Source organism: Grammomys surdaster, unplaced genomic scaffold, assembly GCF_004785775.1.
Source record: "Grammomys surdaster isolate TR1022 unplaced genomic scaffold, NIH_TR_1.0 367, whole genome shotgun sequence".
Lineage (NCBI taxonomy): Eukaryota > Metazoa > Chordata > Mammalia > Rodentia > Muridae > Grammomys > Grammomys surdaster.
The window spans coordinates 4362121-4386056 of NW_021604786.1; the positions used below are offsets into that span (position 1 = coordinate 4362121).

Consider the following 23936-nt stretch of genomic DNA (forward strand, 5'->3'; position numbering starts at 1 on the left):
TTTTTTTTTTTTTTTTCTGCTTGCTTTATATTTGTATGTGTCTCACGATACAAATGGGGCTTTTACAACTCGAGGTTAATGCCGTGGCTTACTGTGTTCCTTCCCTAGCATCCAAACTACAGTTGGGCCAGACAACAGAAAATAACAAACTGAATATTCAACAATGCTTGTAAAATGCTGGTGAATAGTCAAAGTCGTCGTCAGAAAACAAAGGTCCCGGAATGTATGTCTAATCCATTAATTTTATTTTGGTAACCCTTCAAAGCATTGTTATGATGATTCAGTAAACATAACACATGTAATGGTCAGGGTAAGTTGTGTGTGTGTGTGTGTGTGTTTGAGTGAGTCTGTGTGAGTGTTTGTGTATGTGTGTGTGTGCAACTGTGTGTGAGTGTGTACATGTGTGTGAGCATGTACAAGTGTGTATGTATGTGTGTGCATGTGTGTGTGTGCATGTGTGTGTGTGTGTGAGTCTGTGTGTGTGTGTTTGAGTGAGTTTGTGTATGTGTGTTTGAGTGAATCTGTGTGCATGTGTGTGTACGAATGTGTGTATATGTGTATATTGTGTGTGTGCATGTGAGTATGTGCACAAGTGTGTGCGCACCAGTGTGTGTATGCGTGTGAGTGTGCGCGAGTGTGTGTGCATGTGTGTGAGTGTGTGTATGTATTCCTGCTCTGTTACAACCTGCTCAGAAGGTAGCCTCATTTGGAAGTTGGAGAGACACTGATGTTAGCAGAGATCGTGTTGAAATAGAAACCATTGGAGTGTAGAAAGCAAGCGTCCTTGTATGGTCGTTGTTGTTGGGTTGTTGGTGTTTTTTTTTTTTTTTTTTGACATAGCTCATGAATCCTTTAACCATGCCTACAGGAGTAAATATTTCCAAACTATCGATGAAGGCAAGATTCGAAGATAGATTGAGGACCGTTATACAGTAGGACTGGTAATTTTTTTCCAATGGTTTCCCATGGATGCTATAGTGGCTTTCTTTAATTGCTTAGAGCAGATTAGGCGTTAGAATTTCATGAGAATGAGCTACTAGGAGCTGAGAGCTACAAAATCACAGCTTCCAGGTCATTGCGAGGTCCCTTAGCTCATCTTCCTGTCTCTTTCCAGAATAACACCCAAGAGAGAAAAAAAAACATCTCTCCCCTTCACTTCTGTATGGCGGCTTCTCCAAAGCAGCCCTTTGCTTTTGTTTTGAATGAATACTTTATACCTGCAGGGATATTAGGAATGTTGTTTGGAGCTTAAATTATTAATCAGGCCCCATCAGGGCCCAATCCCAGGGCCTTTTGTATCTGAAGAAGGCAGTCTGCTGCTGAGCTGGAACCCTATGCCTCACCATCTTGGGCTTTATGGTCAAGTGAAGGAGACTCAAAAATCTGGTGCCAGAGACCCAGATGCTACAGAGACACTGCATGCTAAGAAACTGGAAGCCCAGGAGGACCCGACAAGCTCAGGCTTTAAGCCACGCACAATAAAGATGAGAAACAGGTTAAGTTAGTGTTGTGTGACTTCCACAGGAGAAGCCACGGGACATATGGGAACGGTGAGCTGTAAGCCAGTAAGCGTGTCTTCAAAGTGAGGCAGGTGCCAGCGGTGACGATGTATCTGGGTAAAGCTTCTACCTCTGGGATATTTTCTTAAACTTTTGGACCAGTCTAGGCAAAACAATTTACTAGAAGGATCAAGGATGAGCCTATTGAACCAAACAAATGTGGCCAAACGCAGTGCATTTAATGCTTGTTCTCGAAATAGAGATGTAATCTCCAGAACGCTTTTTTACTCATGACGTGAAATACAACATTCCCAGCGTCCCGACGCACTATCAGAACCCACAATGCTTCACGGAGGAGCTCCTGGTACCTCCGTGTACCTCTCATCCGGGTACCCTCAGTTACCCGCCACCAGTTACTGTTAGGCAGGTCTAAGACTTCTACTAAATTAGCTACAGGCAATGCACATAAACCTGGGAACTAGTAGAACTAACATTCAACTGACAAAGGGTAACAACTGGACTTGGGCTCATAATTAATTATATACCCTTGCCACGTAAGGAGCTGAGAGTAGATATGGAAGTTAATGGCAAACTGATAAAATAACCATGTTTCTTCTATTTTTTTTCCAAAATAAGGAATATCAGTGGTTTATATGGTTATCTATCTATCTATCTATCTATCTATCTATCTATCTATCTATTTATTTTATAGGGTCTCATGTAGGCCAGGCTGGGACCTTGAATGTCTGGTCCTCCTATTTCTACCTCCCAAGTGTTAGGATTAAAGGTAAGAGCCAAAAACATCCCGTTTATATGGTATTGGCAATCAAACTCAAGTCTTCACGCATGGTATGCAAATATTCAACTATCTGAACCATGTCTTGATAATATATAAGCAAACATTTATTATATATTAATATATTTTCTATATTATTAATATATTATATAGTAATATTATTAATAATATAATATTAATATATTATATATTATACAATAGTAATGTTATTTATATATATATATATATTCATTCTTCTGGGCATGAGATTTAATTTTTTTTTTAAAGAAACAGTCCCTAGGATATTTACTGTCTATTAGGCAAAGGATTCCTTCTCAATTCAGTTCTCCTGGGGCCAGTGAACACCCCAGAAAGCAGTTTCCCAATAAACCTGCCTTTGATATAATCTAATCTGTTTTGAATTGGCTCATTTTGCCGATAGAGAAATAACCTATCAGAGACAGCCAGTGTTTTAGAGTCACGAGAGGTTCGAGAGGTTAATGCAGTTCTCTTTCTCCCTCCCTCCCCTCCCTCCTTCCCTCTTTCCCTCCCTGCCCTTCCCCACAGGGAAGGATTCTTGTATTAGGTTGGGATTTTGCTCTTTCAACTGCCGTGAAGATACAGTAGATTTTCTAAAATGTTCTTATTTTTTTTAAATCAGCATAGAACATATTAGGTATAATTACAACATGCTTGAACCAATTGCATTCTGTGCTTCTTCATCTCTGAAGCTCGGCTACTCCTGATTGCCCCCGCCCCTCCCCCTCCCCCTAGCAGCCCTCCCTAGCCTGGACTCTTTCCCTCTTTCACCCCTGTCTTTTTGCCTGTTTTCCATCCTTCCTCATCACCCGACATTGCCCTTTCTTGGTCTTCTCTCTACATTAAGATGCTATCCTTACCCTACCGTTTTGAATCTCCACCCTCCACTAAGGAATAAACCAACTTCTGATGCGTAGAAATGTTCAGTCACTAGAATTTTTAAGCTGCACGTTGATGAAACCCTGACATGTTAACTTGAAAGGGAAACTCCAGGTAATGGTTGTGTGAACGTTCCACTTGATACCTGGCCGCCATACGAGAGTTGGTACATTTTCCAGGTACTGTTCCCATAAAGCAAGGTAATCTGATTGGATCTTAGCTCACCCTCAAAGAAGAGTACGGGGTTTTCATTTGTGATTGTCGTGAGTTTTCAACATTTCCGCATAAGAATATTAGGCGAACTAAGTCTGTTTTAGAAAGATGCGAGTCACGGTATTCTCTCATTGGCGGTTCTCAGAATTTACATAGACACCTAAAATCACATGTATGTATTTGACATGATCTACAGACAAACACAGCTCAGAAACAAAGAGGGCCGAGAAGATAAGGAAAAAGGAGTGCTAACATGACCCAAATATAGCACATACTTTTATGGAAACTTAAAAATAGATAAATTAGAAGAAAGTCTTTAAAATAGTTCCTTTTGGCAAAAGCTAACTAAATTATATCCAGAGACGGCACTGAACTGGAAAAGGCCATAAGGATGGGTTCTTGTACTACAAGATTGAGAATCTGTGGCCCAGGCACACTCCCTGAGAAAGCGGGTCCATGCCTACTTGTGTCTCATGTTATGAGACAAGACGATGGAAAAGAAAAACATGGAAGAACTCTCATCTGGTTCTCTACACACTCAGCTCACTGTGTACTAGAAAGTGGTATTAACTCACATTTCTCTTGTAAAACTAGATAAGGACATGGGCTTCCCAAGGGGAAAATGACATGTCCAATTTGGAAGCTGTAATACATGTCAAATAAATGTACAGGAGGATAGCAAGAACTGTCAATAATTCTTGGCTTGTGGGTCACAAGGAATGCTGGGAGATCTTTGGGTATCTGGGCAATCTGGAGAGCCGGGACAGTGTCTCATCAGCCATCTAAACCAGATGAAAGGGGTTTAAAAAAGATGGGATTTCTATCCTTTTTATATTTGGAACATTTATTTTTATTGCACGCACATTTTTTTTTTCTGTTTTACCGACAGCGAGTAAGATGGCTGGAGTATCTATATTCTCTTTCCATACATATATATCTGTATGTGTGTAGTCATTATTATATAAAAATAAGCCAGGAAACCGGGTCGGTTAATTCTGAGTTAGGAAGCTGTGCTCTGGACCTCTTTTGTTGGTGCTATATTTAATCCTTGAGCAAAAGCCTATAGAGACGATTTCAGTGACATTTCTTTCTATTAATGTCTCTTGTTTACAGAGTCGTTAAAATTTTTGTCTATACTATGATTGAAAGGCTCCATAGCAAAGCACATAAACTTAAACACGTGGTAGGAGGCCATCACATTGGCGCACCCAAGGCGATGGAGTTCACATTTCCATATGTACAGAAACATTTTTAAAAAGGAAACTATTTTCATTAAAATTGCCTCAGAACACTTCCTGGATTTGAAGTACTTAATGATTCCAAAAGTATATTTTAAACTTGAAAGAGAATTCCTGTGTCTTGGAAGAGCTGAAGTATTCTGCCCACACAGTGTGTTTCCATCAGATGCCTTTGACAACTCACTGCCTGTCAATATTTAGACTTTTCAGATTTTTTTTTGTTTTTTTGCAGGTGACATCAGGACAGGGAGTCTTTGCAATGAATTTTTTTTTTTTAAATCTTAGTTTGATTGGTTCAAAGAGTCCTGAGGTCTATAGATAAAGGAGAATTACATGTAGCACATTATTACATGAAGATAAATAAATTAATAAAAAATCTCAATAAAATTAATTTTCTGCTGTTTCTCCATTCTAAATTGTTGGACTGAATTTTCAGCAGGATGGGAGAGTTATGACAGAGGTATCCAGGTAGCGGCAATGTGGTAAGGGCCATCATGGTAGTGACATCATTTCTGGGGCATCATGATAAGGAGGGTATAGTGAGAGGAGCTTCATGGTGAAAGTGTCAGGAGAGGGGGTTCAGAAACAGCGTGATGCGGGACCACAGCTGAATCAGAGCTGAGCGAGGAAGCATTTTGGAAATCTTAGAGTCTAGGCACCTTCCACACTGGGAAAGATTTTAACTCACAGCCCTGGATGATGCTGAGGAGGAAGCAAAAGAACTTGCAGATCTTTTAAAGCGGATCTCCGCACATCCTTGCTTGCGGTTTTACCCGGGCTTCTTCTCTACACAAGCAGGCTGTGACGTCATTAATCGTCAACTCGACAGAATCTAGAATCCACTGGGAGGCAGGACTCTGGGATGCCTGTGGGTGATGGTTGTGTTGTTATGGGAAGACCCGTCTATGATGGCACCATTTCTTGCCTAGCATCCAGGACTGTTAGAGAGCGTGAACTGAGAAGGCAGAAACACGCATTCATCACCCCACTTTCCTTCCCGATAGTGGATGAAATGTGACCAGCTGCTTCACGCAGCAGGCAGACTTGACTCCCCAGCGGTGGTGGGATTTTTATACTGTGAACCAAAATAAGCCCTTCCTCAAGATGCTTTTGTCCAGAGGATTTCAGCACAACAATAGGAAAAGAAACAATGACCGCAGAAACAGTTACTTTATGGGTGCAAAGTTGACAAAGACCACTAAAGGAAGAAGGAAGAGAGACAAATCAAGAGCTCCATAGTCGGTCACGAAACAGTTCAGAGGGCAGATATACGAGAACTAACTTGATTATTTTTCTGTCCTCATTGAAAGCGATGGGCCAGTGTTTTGGGTCTTAATATTCTGAACTCTGAAAAAATCTCAATACGTCTTTCCTTGGTGACTGCCCGGGTGCCCCATTGCCATTTTACAGAGGGGCCATTTCTCACCCGCATGAGTGGGAAGGAAAAAGGGGCAGCTGATTTAAATACCTTAACTTGGAATTTACTATGGATTTAAAATCTGACTTAATGTTGCATTAGCCTTTGGTGGCTGCTTTACTGCCTTTAAAACATGCATATATAATTGGATACTGTAATGCTTTGCAGGCAAAATAAATACCAACTCACACTTAAATAAATACTCTGAGTGATGAAGTTCATGTAGACATAAATTAATCATTTACCAGTTAACCAATATGCACAGGAAAGAAATTAATCACTTATTAAGGCTCGCCTCATCCATCAAGCGGAAAAAATAAAACGCTGATATATTTTACAGTGCCACTGTGAGGAAAATGTATAAAATTATGGCAAACCAGTTTATAAACCATAAAATGCAGTATGAACATTAAATTAATAATATTTGTACTAATTCAGATTCAACATCCTCTGCATTAAATATAACTTTTTTGCCTATTGAAGCATGCACAAATCCAAGCCGAGGCTTTTTATTTAATTTTTAATGGTGTCTTCAGAAACCTTCAGAGCTTCACGGGAGCTATTGGCTAGGTTAAAACATTTTCCTGGCTCGCTCCTCCATTTTTGAGACAAAGTTCTTAGCTGTTCATATCCCTAGGGACATTTCCAAGAGGCCTTTTTGCAAAGGGTATAAGATCTCTCATTAATGGGGGCACACTATTGCAAAGGGATAGGGGGTCGAGGTTTCCTTTAATTAGGTAGAAGATGTATTATCACGCTCTGGGTTTTGCTTTATTGTACATTGAAGATGTAGGTAATATAAAAATTGAAGGTGATGGTTTCTGCATATTTACATTAAACAGACCCGAAGTGCAAACCCAAGAGGCAGGGTCAGCAGCAGGGAGACAAATCCAGGTCCCATAGCTCTGGAGCTGCTCACAGTGTTTTGGGTTTTCCTGATAAAATCCGCACTTTTTTTCTTATGCCTGGAAACGCCAGCCACTCGGGGGGCACACGAGAGAACTAAGCAGCACAGACCGGAATCCTTCGCTTCCAAAGGGAGGTTTATTATTTAGAAGACTGACTTTAGCAAACCTGGAATCTGCCCAGCACAACTTTAACATTTTCAAGGTCCCTTTGCGAAATGATAAAGCATGGAATGTTTCTCTACTCCTGTCCTTTAATGGAGGGCATAGATACAGAGATTCTTCCTCTTCTACTGAGACATGAGAAACGGCTGGTCAGAGATGTCTCAGACACTGCTAATCTTCCCAGAGTATCCCGTGTTATCATTAAGAATAAACAGTGAGTAACCCTTGGTTATTTCCAGTTGTGGGAAGGTAGATTTTTTTTTTTATTTTTTTTTCTCTTGGATCAGGATTAAGTGACCAATATTTGTTTTATGTGTGGAGGAAAAGGTTCTGAGCTTCAAGGGAAATTTCAGTAGGCTTGGTGTTTCCAATCCTCCTTCCCTATCATGATTCGCCCAAGAGTATGCTCATCGGGAATCTAGTTTGTACCATTTAGGTGCTAACCGTGTTCTTGTCTAATAGCAAAAATACCAAGGAGAGGGGAAAGACTGAAATATAGACTTTTCCTATTAAACTCAGTAGGGGCCAAAGCAAGCAAAATGAAATGTCATCTATTTGCTAAATCTACCAGGGAGCAAAAATTTCCTGGTGGAACTGATAAAGTGTCCGTTTTCATACCAGGGTTATGCTGCCTCTGTCACTATGGTTCTGTAGTACAATTTGAGATCAAGTCTTTCTCAAAGTACTCTTTCTCCTTAGCGTTACTTAGGCAACTTTGGTCTTAGCATAATGGAACTCTGATAAAGGTAGAATACCAGAACCAAACAACGGATAGAAGGCAAAATAAAGCTTTGAGGGTAGAGAAAAGGGATTAATAAAGGTATAAGCCAATATAACCGATATCTGTCCATGAGTGCAGGGCTTGGGATACCAGCAGGTAACACCAATAGCAATCTCTATTTTCCTATAGTTCATGTGCTAAAAAGGAAAGTGGAATTAAATATGAAAATTTACCACAGGGAGACATATACCATGGAAAGGAGTAAAACAGATGGGAAAAAGCACAGGGAGAGTGAGTGGGTGTAAAGGCAGCAGACAACAAAGGTCTTATTGGGAAGACAACATTTAAACAGAGACGAGAAGCTGAGAACAGCTAGCACCAAGGCTGTGAGATGAAGTCATACTGGAGAACAGTAAATGAATGTGCAAAGGTCCTGAGGCAGGCAGAACTCAAAAGATCCAGAGTATCTGGAATGGACTAGAGTCGGGGAGGAGAGAGACAAAAGAAAATGAGGTCTAGTAGGCCAGAACCCTTGACTGTGTGTGATGCAAAGAACTGTTGGAAGATCTGGAGAAAAGAGCAAGATACTGAGCATCCATTATTGCTGTGAGAAAGATGGGGGACAAACACATCCAGTTAAATGAATCAACATGCATATTATGTCTGCCCACATTTGGATGGATCTGACCCAGAAGTAGATGGCAGATAAGAGTTTCCAGTGAAGTACAAATGCATCCAAATATCACAATGATATGAGAGTGTGCAGAACTGGCCACACCGCCGTGAGAATTCAGTAAAGTATCAACGCTTTGCCATAGTGCCAACTATTAAGTTTGAATGCATTTTTAAGTAAGGATAAAACTTGTGCTCTTAAAGCAGAAGTAAAACAGAACAAAAACAAGCCAAATCAACCAACCAACAACATAAAAATGCTCTTGGGCTGGAGAGGCGGCCTCTGTTGGGAGAATGCTTGTGTAGTATTCTAGAAGCCTTGGGTTCAGTCATCAGTACCACATAAAACTGGGTGTGGTGACACATCGGGGACATGGAGGCAAGAAAATGACAAGTTCAAGGTAATTCCAACTACAGAATGAGTTTGAGGTCAGCCTAGGCTGCAGGAGACTGCCTCAAAAGAACAACAAACAAAATACCAAACAATAACTAACCAAAGAAATAAAAACAAAGCACCATTCATTTCAAATACCTATTGTTGCCTGCCTGCCTATCTATCTATCTATCTATCTATCTATCTATCTATCTATCTATCTATCTATCTATCTGCCTACTAACCTACCTACCTACCTACCTACCTACCTACCTACCTACCTACCTACCAGTCCACCCACCCATCTATCTATCTATCTATCTATCTATCTATCTATCTATCTATCTATCTATCCTTTCTACAATCTTGTGTAGTATGTGGTGGTAATAAGTGTCTTTGTTTTTTTTTTTGTGGGGGGAGCTAGAAATGAGGGACATATGAAGGATCCTTGCTCTTGGGCCAAGAGAGATGGAGTTTGGCTTATACTTGTCTTCATTCTCAAACTTAAAACACATTTGTGGCAGGAATGTGAAAGGAGTGAATATTCTCCAAGGAATAAAGGAAATCGGACAGGTGAATTTAGCCCATACCCAGTCCTTGGAACGATTAGATTATGTAGAGCTTGCATCTTCTCTCTCCTGAGGATTTTCAGGTTAAGAATAAATCAGGGCTGAGAAAATGTCAGCGTTGTAAGTATGAGTGGCTACTGGGTGCCGCTACCCTCTCCAAAGTAGGTTACTATGTTCATCAGGGAAATTTTCTGTTGAGTTATAATTACATGGCTAATTACGAAAGGGATTATTAGCTATATTAGATATGCCATAAAGAGAGGCACATCATTTTTCTTTAATTTTGGAAATTCACCTTTTTTTTTTTCTTAGAAAAATTCTCACTGGGAAATTAGATGTTTAATATCTGTTTCCTTCCTCCTCTTCTTCTCTTACCACCTCCCTTAAAAAAAAATTAGAGACAGGCAATGTCTCCCTAAATTTCCAGACTGGTTTCAAACTTCTCCTTCCTCAGCCTCTTGAGTAGTGACATTTGGGTGTGTGCTGGTATGACTGGCTTTTCCTTTTAAAGTCAACTTAAGTGAAATGAGTCAAGGGTTTTGGTTTGTTTTCAAGACAGGGTCTCACTATGTAGCTTTGGCTGTCCTGGAACTCACTATGTAGACCCTGCTGGTCTTGAACTCACAGAGATCAGCCCGCCTGTCTTCCAAGTGCTGGGACTGAACACTGAGTGAAAGGATGTTGTTTGATCTTATTTCCATAAGATGTGTCTCTAAGCATCACAGAAGTGCTTTACAATGACAACTGAAGGTCATCATAGCCACCATACCAATGCAAGACACCCAGAATTGCTTTTGAGTCAAAGAAAAAAAAATGGAACCAAAGACCATTATCTTTTATTAATTGCTTAACATCTGCCAAATGCTTTATGTCTCATTTAATTCTTCCAACACTCCTGTGAGGTAATGATATACTCGTTAAATGGGCAAGAAAACAGCTCAGAAAAGTAAATTATTCAAAGTCCTAGAGTGTCAGGGACAGCCTTGCTTATACACTGAAGGCCTGAAATCAGCATAGGCCTAAGTCAGCCTGCTAACACAATGTCTCGGTCTCTGTGGAAAAACACTGAAACAGATAGTTAAAAGATATTGTAAACAGGCAGCTTTGATGGAAATTTACCAGCCTGAATAAGAACTAATAGTCATAGACCTTGTGGATAGGTAGCCTTCGTGGATAGTACCAACTTAGATAAAGACAAGTGAATCATAGATAGAGTCATAATGACCTGTTCCCTGAACCTTCACCCAGCCGATGCCCTGTTCTGGAAGATGTCTGTACTCCCCCTGAACACCTATGCTCCTGTGTCATTCCCTTCCCCACATCCTGCCTTTTTGTGTATATAAACCCTGTGTGAAAAAATAAAAATGGCGATTTGATCAGCCTATAGACAAGCTGTCTTTCTTTGCGTTCTCCTGTTTCTCCATTCTCTCTTCCAGGTGATCCCCCCAGGACCCTGCTCACTGTGCCCTGCTGGATGGGGCACCAGAGCTTGATGGTTCCAATCTTGAAAAGCTCAGGTTTTTTGACCCTGAATTCTTGTGTTAAGAAAGAATCTTCTCTACTTAAAACAGCTTAATATTAAGTCAAATGTGTGTATGTGCATGTGTGTGTGTGTGTGTGGTTTTATTCAACTTGTTTTGAGATTGTCACAGTCATGTCTCATGCAACTAGTTAATGAGATCTTGCACTGGGCAGAAGGTAACTAACACTACTGAGCTTTATTTGTCCAGACCCAAGTCTGTCTCCTAAAACAAAGGCAAGACCACTAGAAGGCTCCCATTAGTAGCAGCAGTTAAAATGTACCACGAAGGATTGCTCTGTCTTTTCCTATTTCTTCCTGGCTTCTGAGAACACAGACATCATCTGACAGATGGTGAACTTTGATACCATCTATCTTAGACCTTCTAGAATGGTTAAGCATTAAGTAGGTCAGCACCTAAAACCAGGTCACCCCAAGCAGGTGCTTGACTGGTCAGCATGATGTCCCTGAGAGGGCTGGCTACCTTGTTTGTAGCGTTCAGGGCTAATGTCACATATATGAGTCTCTTCCTTCTCAGCTTCGTCATATAACAAGTGCATCAGCCTGTCCCGGTATTTTTATGATGAATAATCATGTCCGGCACCATGCTTATTCCATGCATGTCTTTCATTAAGCCTTTCTCAGCCTTGTTACCTTGACCTCTTGTACTGAGGAGGGTTTGTTGTGGGGACCAGTCTTGAGTGTCTGTGATGGTTTGTGCCATCACCATACTTGGGCCAGGGAGTGACACTATTACAAGGTATGGCCTTGTTGACATAGGTGTGTCACTGTGGGCGTGGGCTTTAAGACCCTTGTCCGAACTGCCTGGAAGCCACTCTTCTAGAGGTCTTCAGATGAAGATGTAGAGCTCTCAGTTCCTCTTGCACAATGCCTGCCTGGATGCTGCCATGTTCCCACCTTGATGATAATGGATTGAACCTCTGAACCTGTAAGCCAGCCCCAATTAAATGTTGTCCTTATAAGAGTTGCTTTGGTCATGGTGTCTGTTCACAGGGGTAAACCCTAGTTAAGACAGTGTCTAAGGATATTCAGCAGCACCTGAGGCTTGTACTCACTAGCTACCAGCTGTGTACTCTCTAATGGTCACAGCCAAGATTTCAATCCTTATGAAGTATTGCTGGGGTCCATAGACACCCACTCAATGAGAACTGTTTTGCTTCCTCAGGGTCTTTAGGAGGTGCTGCTATTGGCCTAACATTACTGAAGGGAATACTGGCTCTCAGAAGTCTAAGGAAGATGTCTAAGATACCATTATGGTAAGCCAATGAGCTCAATGGCTGTAGACCAACTTAAAGCCATGCAGATGATTTCAATGCAGAAGACTACTGCAGTGCACTAGGATTGCTTCAATATAGTAGATCACCTTAATGCAGGCATATTGCATTTGTGCATATGGAGACTGCCTCAATGAATGTAGACTACCTCAAAGTACGTATCTTGCCTCAATGCATACAGACAACCTCAATGCAGCAGACCACCTCAGTGCATGCACACTGCCTCAATGCATGTAGACAACCCCAATGCAGTAGGCCACCTTAATTCAGTAGGCTGCTTCCATGCCTGTATACTGTCTCCCTGTGGGTATACGACCTCGATGTGTATGGATTGCTCAATGTATTTGGACTTCCTCCATTTAAGGGTATCTTACTCTGTGCATGAAATTCACATATTAATTTCATTGCTCCTTTTCCCTCTCCCTCCCTTAGTCCCCTCCTGTTTTCCACAGCGAAGATGGAGGAGTGCCAAGAAGTGGCCTTACATGACACACCACACAGAGCGTGTACTGTCCCCATGATCTTTTATTCAACAGATTAATTCCATTTTAATTGGAATTCTGGAAACTAATGAAAAAAAATTACAAGTGTTACTTGGTATAGTCTCAGGGTTCTTGAATCTGTCTGATTTAATTCTAACCAATTAGTGTGCCATTATACAGGGATATTACGCTTAGAATCAATATTAAGCTAAACACTAATATTTTATTCAGTATTAAAAATTTATACAAATGGTAGCACAAGTGCTTTCTCTGAGTGAGAGAAAATGCTTCCTTAGGGTGATTTCAGCAAGAGAGAGACTTGTGTATCTTTCTAGGAAACCATTGCTATTAAGTTTTACATAGGTTATTGCTTAAACAAAGGAAAGTAAATTGAATAAAACTGATTTTCTTTCACAATAACGTGAGTTTTTCAGGATATCAAATTTTCTTTCCTTTTCAGACTTTCAGTATAATCCTGTGTTAAGATGCTAACAGTCGATGCCTGTCCTTTAGGACCAACCAGAGCAAAGTTACTGTAACACTTGTCTTCATTTTAGGGTACCGTTTCTTTCTACCTTCTTTTGTTTTCTTCTTTATTTTTCCATTTAGCTTGTGTGATGGCTAGTGTTAACTGTCAACTCGACAGGACCTAAAATGAGTTGGGGAAAGGCCTGTAGGCATGCCTGTGGGAGGTTACCTTGATTACATTAATTTATGTGGGAAAAACCTATCGTTACTGTGAACAGAACCATTCCCTGGGCAGAAACCTTGATCTACGGAGTGCAGAGACAGCGTGCTGAGGACTAGCTCACATCTTTCCTGCTCTGCTTCCTGCTTCTGGATGCCATGTGGCCAGCTGCACTCTCTTGAGTAGCCCACCACAATGGGCTGTAACTTGGACTATCAGCCAAAATAAAGCCTTCCTTTCTTAACCCGTTTTTCTCAGGATATTGTTTTATAGCAACAGGAAAAAAAGATAAGTATTGCTTATACATCCCTTTTGATTTGTATAGACTCCTGGGTTGGAATTTGAACCCAAATATGTCCACATTCTGTTTCATATATCTTCCTCGCAAAGAGGAATACATCTAGGTATCTTGTAGTAAGCCTAGGAACACACTGAACTAGACAAGCACCCAATAACTGCTTAGAGATAGCTTTATTAGGCATGGTTTCCCGTGGGATTCAAAGCTGTTTTCCTATTAGTGCTCATTTCTAGCCTCTCATACTCCCCTGAGCAACTTGCCGTCTCTACCTCAAGGTTAAAAAGACCTTGTCTCTTTAATGTATTTTTCAAGCTTCGGCGTAAGGGTGGACGGAACCATTTCTGCAGTCAACTGATTGTGGAACTTATTTCTCAACTTCTCAGTTGAGTATTCGAACACTCTCTTGAAACTCTACCTTTTAAAACACCCCTGACTTTGTGGATTGCGCACGTTTTAAACGTTCGAATTTGGCTCCATATTTTTTTTTTTTTTGTGATCTCCCAATTGGGTAGACAAGATCAATCTTCTAAACGCACCTTTTTATGAATTGTGAAGGGAGATCGGGTGGAAAGGTTGTAAGAGTCAAAGGGCAGGGAGGAACAGAGAATAGACAGGTCTTCTGGACACGCTAGTACTGTGGTCCCCAGAGGAGACTGCTAAGACATGAGTTTAAGCCAATAGAAAGTCTTTATGAGCCGGGAGACCACCCTGGGGGTTCAGGTTCCCAATGTGGTACTGGGGCTTTCTCAGGGTGAGCTTTTAAGCACAAAACCATGTTCTGGGTTGACATAGTTCAGTTAACAAGAAGCAGAACTACAGAAGCCACAAAAACAAAGTTAGTACATTTAGAGACTTTTTCAGAATTATGGACTTTGATGGATTAGGTCTTTGTTTTCATTTTGGCAGGTGGTGCCATCTACTTGCTGAGTTTTATGGCCTGAATTGTACTTCTTTCATGGAGTCAGTTGTGCTATGGCCTCATTACCACAGGTCTCATTACCACAGGAAAGCTACAATCCGTGAGCTCACAGCAGCTGTGGCTACTTGGACATCATCAAGCCAGTCTGCAAGGGGCTGAGAAGACCTCACGAGGGCCCATCCCTGATGGAGAGAGTTGATGGCTTCTGGGGGGAGGGAGAGTCAGTTTTCTTTAAGGGTGTGGCCCCGAGTAGGCCAACCACACTCCAGTGGATGGCTCCATGCCCAGGAATATATGGACAGTACAAGTTAGTCAGTGGGTTATCTTTTGTTTGTTTTAAAAGAAGGTTGAAGTTGAGATTAGGGTCTAAATATACCCATTCTTGTACTTTTTTTTTTAATCTGAAGTCCCCATTTGCTATGCCTCTGTGTCTCTCCCTCTCTCCCTCTCTTCCTCTCCTGGTCTCTTTCCTCTACCTCTTAATCTATAAAAGAAAAAAAAGTGCATGAAGTTGGGAAATGGGGGTGGAGGGTTGTTATGGGAAGGGGAGGTTGAATATGATTGAAATACATTTTAAGCATGTGTGAAATTCACAAAGAATTCATCAAACTCTATTTCGAATACATGTACCCTGAAAAGCTTGCCTATAAATCCTAAAGGGACAGTGACAGTTAAAAATAGGCTTGCAAAGTCAAAGCAGGGGGAAAAAAAAACCCAGAATAAAAGGAACTTACTGAAACATTAGAAATAAGACACGTGTTCAGCATAAGTATACTTACCGTCATGAAGAGAACATTTCACACGGTAACGTTTAACAGGTTGACTTTTCTAAATAGGGACGTTTGGCCTAGCTGTTTTTATGTACATAGCTGTGCTGAAACTCCTTTAAAAAGCAAAGGCCAATGCCTTAATGAGAGGCATTATGACACGAACCTATTTGAATTTGGCTTATGAAAACCAGGACTGGAAAAGTTCAAATGCCCGCATACACTGCAAATGGATTTAATTAATGGAAACCCCAAAGAACTTCTTTAAATAAGCAACTGCTTAGGGGATTAATGGTGTAAATAGGATCCTGATTCATTAGCCCAAGTGCTCCCTCCCCCCAGTCAGAGATGTAGGGGCACACACTCACCTACCTACACTTTATGTTATGTATGAACACATGGTGACATATAGTGACTATGGCCCGGCACATTTAAAACCTTTCAATAATTTGTCCACAGGCTGGGCTTATGTTTACTTTTGCTTTGCAAATGCTGTATTTATGGGCAGATAAGATATGGTGCTTTAAACATGTCATTTCAGCCTTATGTACAATTTTTAGACACAGAATAAACCATTTTTTTTTCAAGGAACCTTGGTCCTTTCCAGGCTCTTCCATACATCCAATCTATATGCTAATACCAAAATATGCATGGTTTATTATTAAGGGTTCCCTTAAGGACTTCTACTTTGTAATGTTTTGTTGAAGTTACTCTTGTGTAGTTAGAGGTAATAAAAGCCACATTTGTCTAAGAGTTATCTGTAATTCAGACCTCACATACATTCAGGTATGTGTACTTCCCAAGCCCAGAATAAATGAAATGCTTACATTATTCATAGCTACACACAGAAGGCATTTCTGTAAAATATGCATCAGAACATTAAATATAGAAATAAAAATAAAACACATTGTGGACTGAAATTAACACAGGAGTTTGTGGGTAGGCAAGGCACAGTCAGTCTTGGGAGAAGAAAAAAAAAATCCACCAACATTGGCCCTTTTCTCCTATTCACACTGACCTTTGGCCTAGCTACCTGCAGAATGATCATGCATTTTTGAGTTGATGACAGCTGGTACTGGGGCCAAGAAGGGTAGATACTCTAAGCAGGGCATCTGGGAAGAACATGAGCACTACTGAACAGCAATCTGTCCATTTCTAAATCTTCCTTGTACGTGGCCACGATGTTTCAGGGACCACATGTCAGTTTTGTGAACAAAACTCTACTTGTGTATAAAATATGCAGGGAAGACTCATGTTATTTTCATGATCCCAACTCCTATGTAGGTCAAGATGACTCAAATTCTAGATCAGAGGAAACATGTTCAACTACGATTTATAAAACCCATGATGTAATGTTTAAAAATGGAGTGTTCTTCTTTTCTTTCTTTTTTTTTTTTTTTTTTGTGAAAACGCAAACACCCTTAAGACTAGTCTGGTTGTTATTCATATGGTGTGCCATCTTTACGCAAAGCAACGGTTCTACATTTTTTCAAAATATATACTGTAGAGTGCAATGCTAATTTAGTCACACAAATTAGTACTTACCATGCAAAAGGGAAAAATAAGCTTCAGTTCCATTTCCATTACTGAAGACAGCCTGGTGAAGGGTGCAGTTCTAGATGCCTCTTTGTTGTAAAACCTAGGGAGGACATAGAAGCAGTGAAGAAGAGAAACAGCTGAAACAGTATTAGTTCCATACACCAGTGATTATTCTTCATCAGGACAAGAACTGCTCAGCCAGGACATGCCATTTGGAAATACCCAAAAGAATTAGTACAAGAGGGACTGAAAGCTGGAGCAAGGGGAAAGGGACTACTCTTGGAAACAGGATGCCAGAGTGAACCCTCCTCGAGAGGTTTTTGTTATTATATTTTAATCATGTAGCCTGGGCTGGACTCAACACTTGTTATATTGCTGAAGATGACCTTGAATATCAGCTCCCATGCATCTATATCCCCAGTGCTATGACTATAGGCAAGCATCAGCAACATGTCTGGTTTTATACAGTTCTGGGCTTTGTGCACGCTGGGCCAGTCTGTGCTAACTGAGTTTAATCCCTGCTCCCATGCCCTCAGCTACTTGATAGTAATGTTCTGATGATCCAGTGAGGTGAGGAGTGGAGAGAGAATCCAGTTAAAACAAGGGCTGTTGCACTGAGCTAAGACTGAACTAAACAAGTCTCCAAATTTTCATGGATGGCTTGAAGCAGGCCCTGTTACAGTGATCTGTACAATAATCTGATGCACAAACAGACTTCACACGTACCTAAGAGCGTCTTTTTCAGGTCTATCCAGTTACAGCCACTGGCCCTCCAGCTAAGCAGACACTGAGTGCTGGCAAAATATGATCATGTAAGGCAAGGGCCAGCTGCAGCCAATCAGGTGGCTTTGGGTTGTCACTGTCTTTTCTCTGGTTATAACTTATCTATTTGGACGGATGGAATCCTCTGGACATACTTGTCTCAGTGTGATAGGTCCTTTTTTCATTTCTTTTCTCCCTCTCCCTCTCCCTCTCCCTCTCCCGCCCCCCCTCCCTCTCTCTGTGTGTGTGTGTGTGTGTGTGTAGTGCTGGGAATAAACAAGAATAAGTTAAACTGTTAGACTCAACTGATCTCAGCATTTTTTTCAATGAGGTATTTAGTATATTTGTACCCTAATACATTTTACCTTAAGGATTTGATGCGGTTTTCAAAATCAAATTAATAAGATATGAGTTAATATCAGAAAACAACATTGAGAATAAACAAGAATGCATACACACACATGTACAAACTCAAGTACATACACACATACATGCACATATACACACATATGCACACATACATGTACACCACACATATACAGCTCCCCCCACAACACACACACACACACACACACACACACACACACACATACACACACACACACTGGTCAACACAGTCAAAGTAGCTAAAAGTAGTAGAATTTGTATTTGAATTTCTTGGTACTTTGGGGGAAAAGAAGGCATAAAGTTTTAATATCCCCCAGAAGAAATAATGTCACTTTATCACTCTCTCTAGAAAAAGCAAGTATTTCATCCATCTGGCATGAAATCCATTCCTAGAGACTTTTTCATGTGCAATGGCGCAGAAATGTTGAGATAAAATGGATTATTTATAAATAGTCTGTATAAATAGGCTGTATGAAAATCAAAACACAAAATAGCACTTTTCCATGGAGCCAGTGATTATTTCTATGAAAATGGTGTTATTCCTAGAGATGAACTTGAAGCTTGGCTCTCGGGAGCATCACAAATATACTAGAAATATTCAATTAGCAAATCATTCCTGTCTTTCTTCTTTCTGGGCTTCCTAACAGTCAGGAAGTGGGGTCTCTCCCTCTCTCTCTCTCTCTCTCTCTCTCTCTCTCTCTCTCTCTCTGTGTGTGTGTGTGTGTGTTTGTGTGTGTGTGTGTGTGTATGTGAGAGAGAGAGAGAGAGAGAGAGAGAGAGAGAGAGAGAGAGAGAGGGATGGAAACTAAAAGATGACTTTGGCTGTGGTTTCTCAGACATCATTCATCTTGTTTTTTTGAGACACAGTCTCTCGCTGGCCTGAGGCTCACCAAGCAGGCTTGGCTGGCTGGTCAAATGGTGAGCCTAGGGATTTCTTGTCTCTACATCCTCAATGCTGGGCTACAAGCATGTGCAACACAGCTAGCTTTTTATGAGTATTCATGCTTGCCCAAATGCTTACCAAATGAACTCTGTCCTCAGCTCCATGAAGATTACTCCCTTTATGAAATCCCTTTCTCAGCACTGAGGAGAGTCTGCTGGGGACTCTAGGTCAGTCAGTGCTCATTAATAAACAGGGCATTGAACTGGAAAGATGAACTGGGATCCAGATCTGAGATAGTTCCCACTTCATGGGGCTGTTCCAAAGGGGTAGGAAGAACAAGGGAAACAATCTCACAGGATGATCAACCCAAGAAAAATAATCCCAGGGAAGACCTCTTCCCCAACCCCACATGTTTCTCTTGACTTCCACAGAACCTCACGTCTTGTCTATCAGAAACCTCACTTAACTGTCATCATCTGGTTTCTTTCCATTTCCCTTCCCTACAGGGGCAGGGGCTGTAGACAGGCTCTCTGCCTGGCAGCCATTTTATTCAAATCAAGAATCACTGATATCTTTACTGAGGCTAGATCCTCATCTTCATCCTCTCCTGGACTCCGTATCTAAAATCAGTGGAATTGTCACTCTCCCTGGATCAAAGGCTGTGTTACTTTTCTTCTCCATTCCAAGATGCTACCTCCTCACTTCCCATGAATCAAACTGAACATGGCTGCTCTGCCTATAAAGGTTTGGTTCCCTATTTAACATTCAAGGGTATTTCTGGAGCTCATCTGCCCTCTACCACCCCCTCTTCTACTTCTCAGTCTCCACTATTTCTGTTTTCTATGTGATCTGGATGTTCTTCCTAAGCTTGAAAATTCTCCTTGTAAATTCTAACAGCCCTCCCAACCCACAATATAATTCCACAGAACTAAGTCCAAAGCACTCATCCAATAGCACTTCCTAAGAGCTGAGATTGACATGGACCACTTTACCCAGGACCTCTGTGGTGACACTAATCTATCTCCCCACATTGCCACCACCCCCTGGAAAGGTTGGTTCCTGACTTACAGACCTATGTTATCATGTTCTTCCATCAGAAAAGCTCATATTTTACCTCCTACCCAGGTTCGTTATCCTTTTCTTCTGGAATCTTCTTAAATCCTTGGGTAAGTTCTCTGCAAACCAAAGGCATCCTAACCATTTTACTATGAGAATAATATTCATGGTCCCTGGTTTTGTTTGGGGTGGTTCTAACCCAGCAAAGTCTTTGCTCTTGGGAAGTTTTTAAGCCACCTGGGGACACCCTACGGATTCACATATCTAACCTTCATGGGGGTCACAGTCTACTTAAGCATGGTGGGCACTATATATTAATCCCATGATTTTCAAAAGTGCCACAGAGGACTCTGAAGATATGGGTCAGGTTACTTTCGAAAATATGTTCTTATTTGTAAGTGGTAACAGTCTGACTGTCCAAGTTTGTTAGACAAAAAGAATAAAAGGAGAGAGGATTTAAGAAAAAAAAAACAACCAAACAAAATAAATACTTTGGGGGGAGCCATGTTATCTTCTTTCTCTTTGTTATAAATACGAATTGGTTTGACTCTTACATAGAAGTCAAGTTAAAAGCGCACATATGAGGAAAGTACTGAACTTGTAAAATCAGATCACAAAATGCATTTGAGATTATCTTATAAATATATCGTATGGACCAAGATGCTTACGATAGAAATCCCACAAGGAACTGAAAGATCTCTTCCTAGTTCTTGGCCCTAAGGGCTAGCAAGCATAAGACAGCACACCGCTTGTTCGTTGACTGAGCAAAGGCAGACCTATCCATGTATCTTCCAGCTTCCTCACCCCAACCCCCATTTTTTCCTTCTCATCCCAAACAGAGGTAATCACCAGGGCTCACCTCCATTTTCTCACCTCCCATCGCCTCCTCGGTTTGCTTCAGTTTAACATCTGAGTTACCACCCGGTCACGGTGCTGAGACAGTGACCTCCACTGCGGATTCTCTCTGGGAGGGATCAAATGTCCAAGTTGCATCAGGGGCAGGAAGGGAAACAGGCTGCGGGCGTCTTGCTCCACAGAGGTCTCCGGGCACGAGAGCTTCCACTCTCCAACCTGTGAGTTCCTGCCCACACACAGCGATGCCAACCAGCAGGGGAGGTGCCAGCAGTGCTTTGTGGACAGTTCTCGGCTTATTTACACTGGGCACAAATAGGTCACTGATAGCAGAAGTCATGGGGCTGGGCAGAGGTGCCCAGACTCCAGGCTCACATTTGCTTTCCAGTTCAGACCACGCACCGTGGTACTGTCCCAAGCTCACTCGATACCCATTTTCCCTCCTCTCCTCGTGGTCACCAATATGTCACATGCTCATATTGTGCTTTCTTCCTGGGTACAGTTTAAAGACACATGTAAAATCGACCAGGTAAGAACATGAATCAAAAAAGAACGCCAGGCAGAATGAATTACAGCTATAGTTTTCGATATGTATTACTTTACAATTACTTATTGGTATTTCAAAAATGATTTTCTACTGATCAGTGCTTTCCACTTTTGCTCAAGGGAAAAGATAAGTAAATAAGTAAATAAATAATAACCCCAAAGTGTCTTAGCATGTACAAAGTGTTCTTTTCACTTTTTTTTCCTTAAAGACTGGATCTATCCCAGAATTTGTAATCCTTCTGGATCCGTCTCGCAAGTACTGGGTGTGGGTCACCATACCCAACAAAACCCAGTGTACCCATCCTCTGTCTTTGAAGAAGTTGACTACTTCCGCTTCTCAGAAACTCTTTCTCCCAGTCCATTTGACCAGGTCGTTTCCGGGATCTCCTGTTTCTTTTGCTGTTCTTTCTTTCCTCCTCTGTCGGGTCTCCCTCCAGTGCAGGGCTGTCATGGGTCTGACTTCCTGAAGACTTTTGTCCCAGTGTTCTTGTTGACTCATTTTACAGTCTGTCTCTCTAACCGTATCCATCCCGATCGATCTAACTCTGGAGTTGGGAAGCTGACTCATAAGTTTATATCTCACCCCTCATCCTCTTTTGCAAACTCCACACCCATAACATGACTATAATACAATCAGTGACTTAGTGTGATGGTTTGTGATATCATCATGTCCCCAGATTCTGTCATCTTAAACAAACTCCACACCCATAATACAATCCCGTGTCTGCTCCTGGTGACCTCTGATGTCATCAAGCCTTGAACTCAGAACCAATCTCCGCTTTCTGACAGTTCCTACTTGTCTCCACATAACGTAACTGCTGCGTGGTACATGGCCCACGTACCACCTTCCCAGCTCCCTTGACTCTATATACTTAGTAACTCACCCAAATCACCCCCTCTCGCTCCTCTTCCCCCAGCACAGTTATCATTATCTCTCTACTGGAAAAGTTCAACTGCATCATATAACTTTTACCCGTTGTTAACTCATCCTTCAGACTGTAGCCAGAAATAAGGTAAGTAACTGAGTACAATTCTTCCACCAGCAAGACCACAAAGCCCCAACCTGCTCGCTAGTCCTGGCATCGTTGCACATTACTGCATATGGCTGGGGAGGTATCCACCTCAATGACCCTGGAGTACATCCGGAATCAGGCAGGTTGGCCCGCCCTCTTGTTTCCTATGTTGCGCATGCTCTCTCCTGCTGGAGGCTTTTCTTACAAGCCTCCATGTCAGGCCGTCGTTCTACCTTGTTTGCCATTTATATCTCGCGTTCTGGGACCTCCTATCCCTTCTGCAGCATTTGTTTTTGTTTCCTGTCTCTTTAATCATGATAACATGTTAAATATCCCAGGCTGGCCTTGAACTCATACTGTATTGGGGAGGATAGCCTTGAACTTCTGAGACCCGTATTTCCAACTCCACAGTGCGGGGATTGCAGGTGTGCACTGCGGCGTCTAGTTTATGCGGTGCTAGGAACCAAACTGGTGCTTCCTGCACGCTAGTCAAGCACTCTATCCTCTGTGCTGCGTCTCTGTCACTGCCCCCTCCCCCCGCCCCCAAAACACTTGAAATTTCAGTTTCATGTTAACTTGGGTCATTCTTTTATTTTTCACCCTCACTGGTCTGCAGGCTAAGTGAAGGCAGGGACCCTTAGAAGTGACTCATTGCCTCCCAATAGCGTCTGGCTGGCAAGTAGGTCGCCAACAAAGATGTTTTAGGCAAACTAAACGCAGGTATGTAGGTTCGGTGAGAAAGATGCTTGCGTAGCGTAGTCTCAAGCAAAGATGGCGGGACACTGAGACCATGTAAGGCCACTAAGAGCTTTGGGTGGATCTAAGGAATTAAGGCGGGGGGGTGGGTGGGTGGGTGGCTATTTTTTTTTTTTTTGTCACCCAGGCTCAGTAATAGGATGAGAGCAGTAGAGGGGAATTTTTAAAAACAGACTTTTCTCTTCTGCAGGATCATGTTACGTAAGAAGTGCTAATTCAGTGCATCGTGCTCTCCAGCCCTGGACAATCTTTGTCTTTGCTTAGCGTGGAGCTAGAGACACCGCAGGGTGAAAAGAGAAGACTCAGATTCCAGAGGTGCTGGGGAGAGGAGGAAGGGAGAGATTTCAAAAAAGACGCAAACTGTAATGTTTGCGTGAGTTACTTTTGCTTAGTTACAGCCAGAATGCAGACCTTCTGAGTCCCCAGTTAAGAAAACACGCGTTTTGCAGAGGAGATGAAATTCGAGTCATGATGCACTTTTAGGGTTACAGAGAGTGTCGGGGCAGCTCGGGGGGCGCTAAAACCACACCGAAACAAGAAATACAGTCTGATCTGGTGCAGTGGTTTGACTACGCTCGGCCCATGGCAAGTGGCACTATTAGGAAGTGTGGTTTTGTTGGGATAGGCGTGGCCTTGTTAGAGGAACTGTGTCACTGTGTAGGTCAGATTTGAGGGCTCCTAGTGCTCAAGCTAGGCCCAGTGCAGAAGA

The 23936-nt window shown here is 41.8% G+C and overlaps 1 protein-coding gene across 2 annotated transcripts in view; it reads right to left on the minus strand.

Moving 5' to 3' along the window:
• Window positions 1–21090, minus strand: part of Rhobtb1 (Rho related BTB domain containing 1) — a 123584-nt gene extending 102494 nt beyond the window's left edge. The window contains exons 1-2 of one of the 2 annotated variants that reach the window (XM_028780297.1): window positions 20934–21090; window positions 16979–17072 (exon numbers count right to left, since the gene is read on the minus strand). The gene's annotated coding sequence lies outside the window, so the exon portion shown is untranslated. Of the gene's footprint in view, window positions 1–16978; window positions 17073–20919 lie in introns of both variants that reach the window. The other variant, XM_028780296.1, reaches the window with a different exon arrangement.
• Window positions 21091–23936: the final 2846 nt, after the last annotated feature.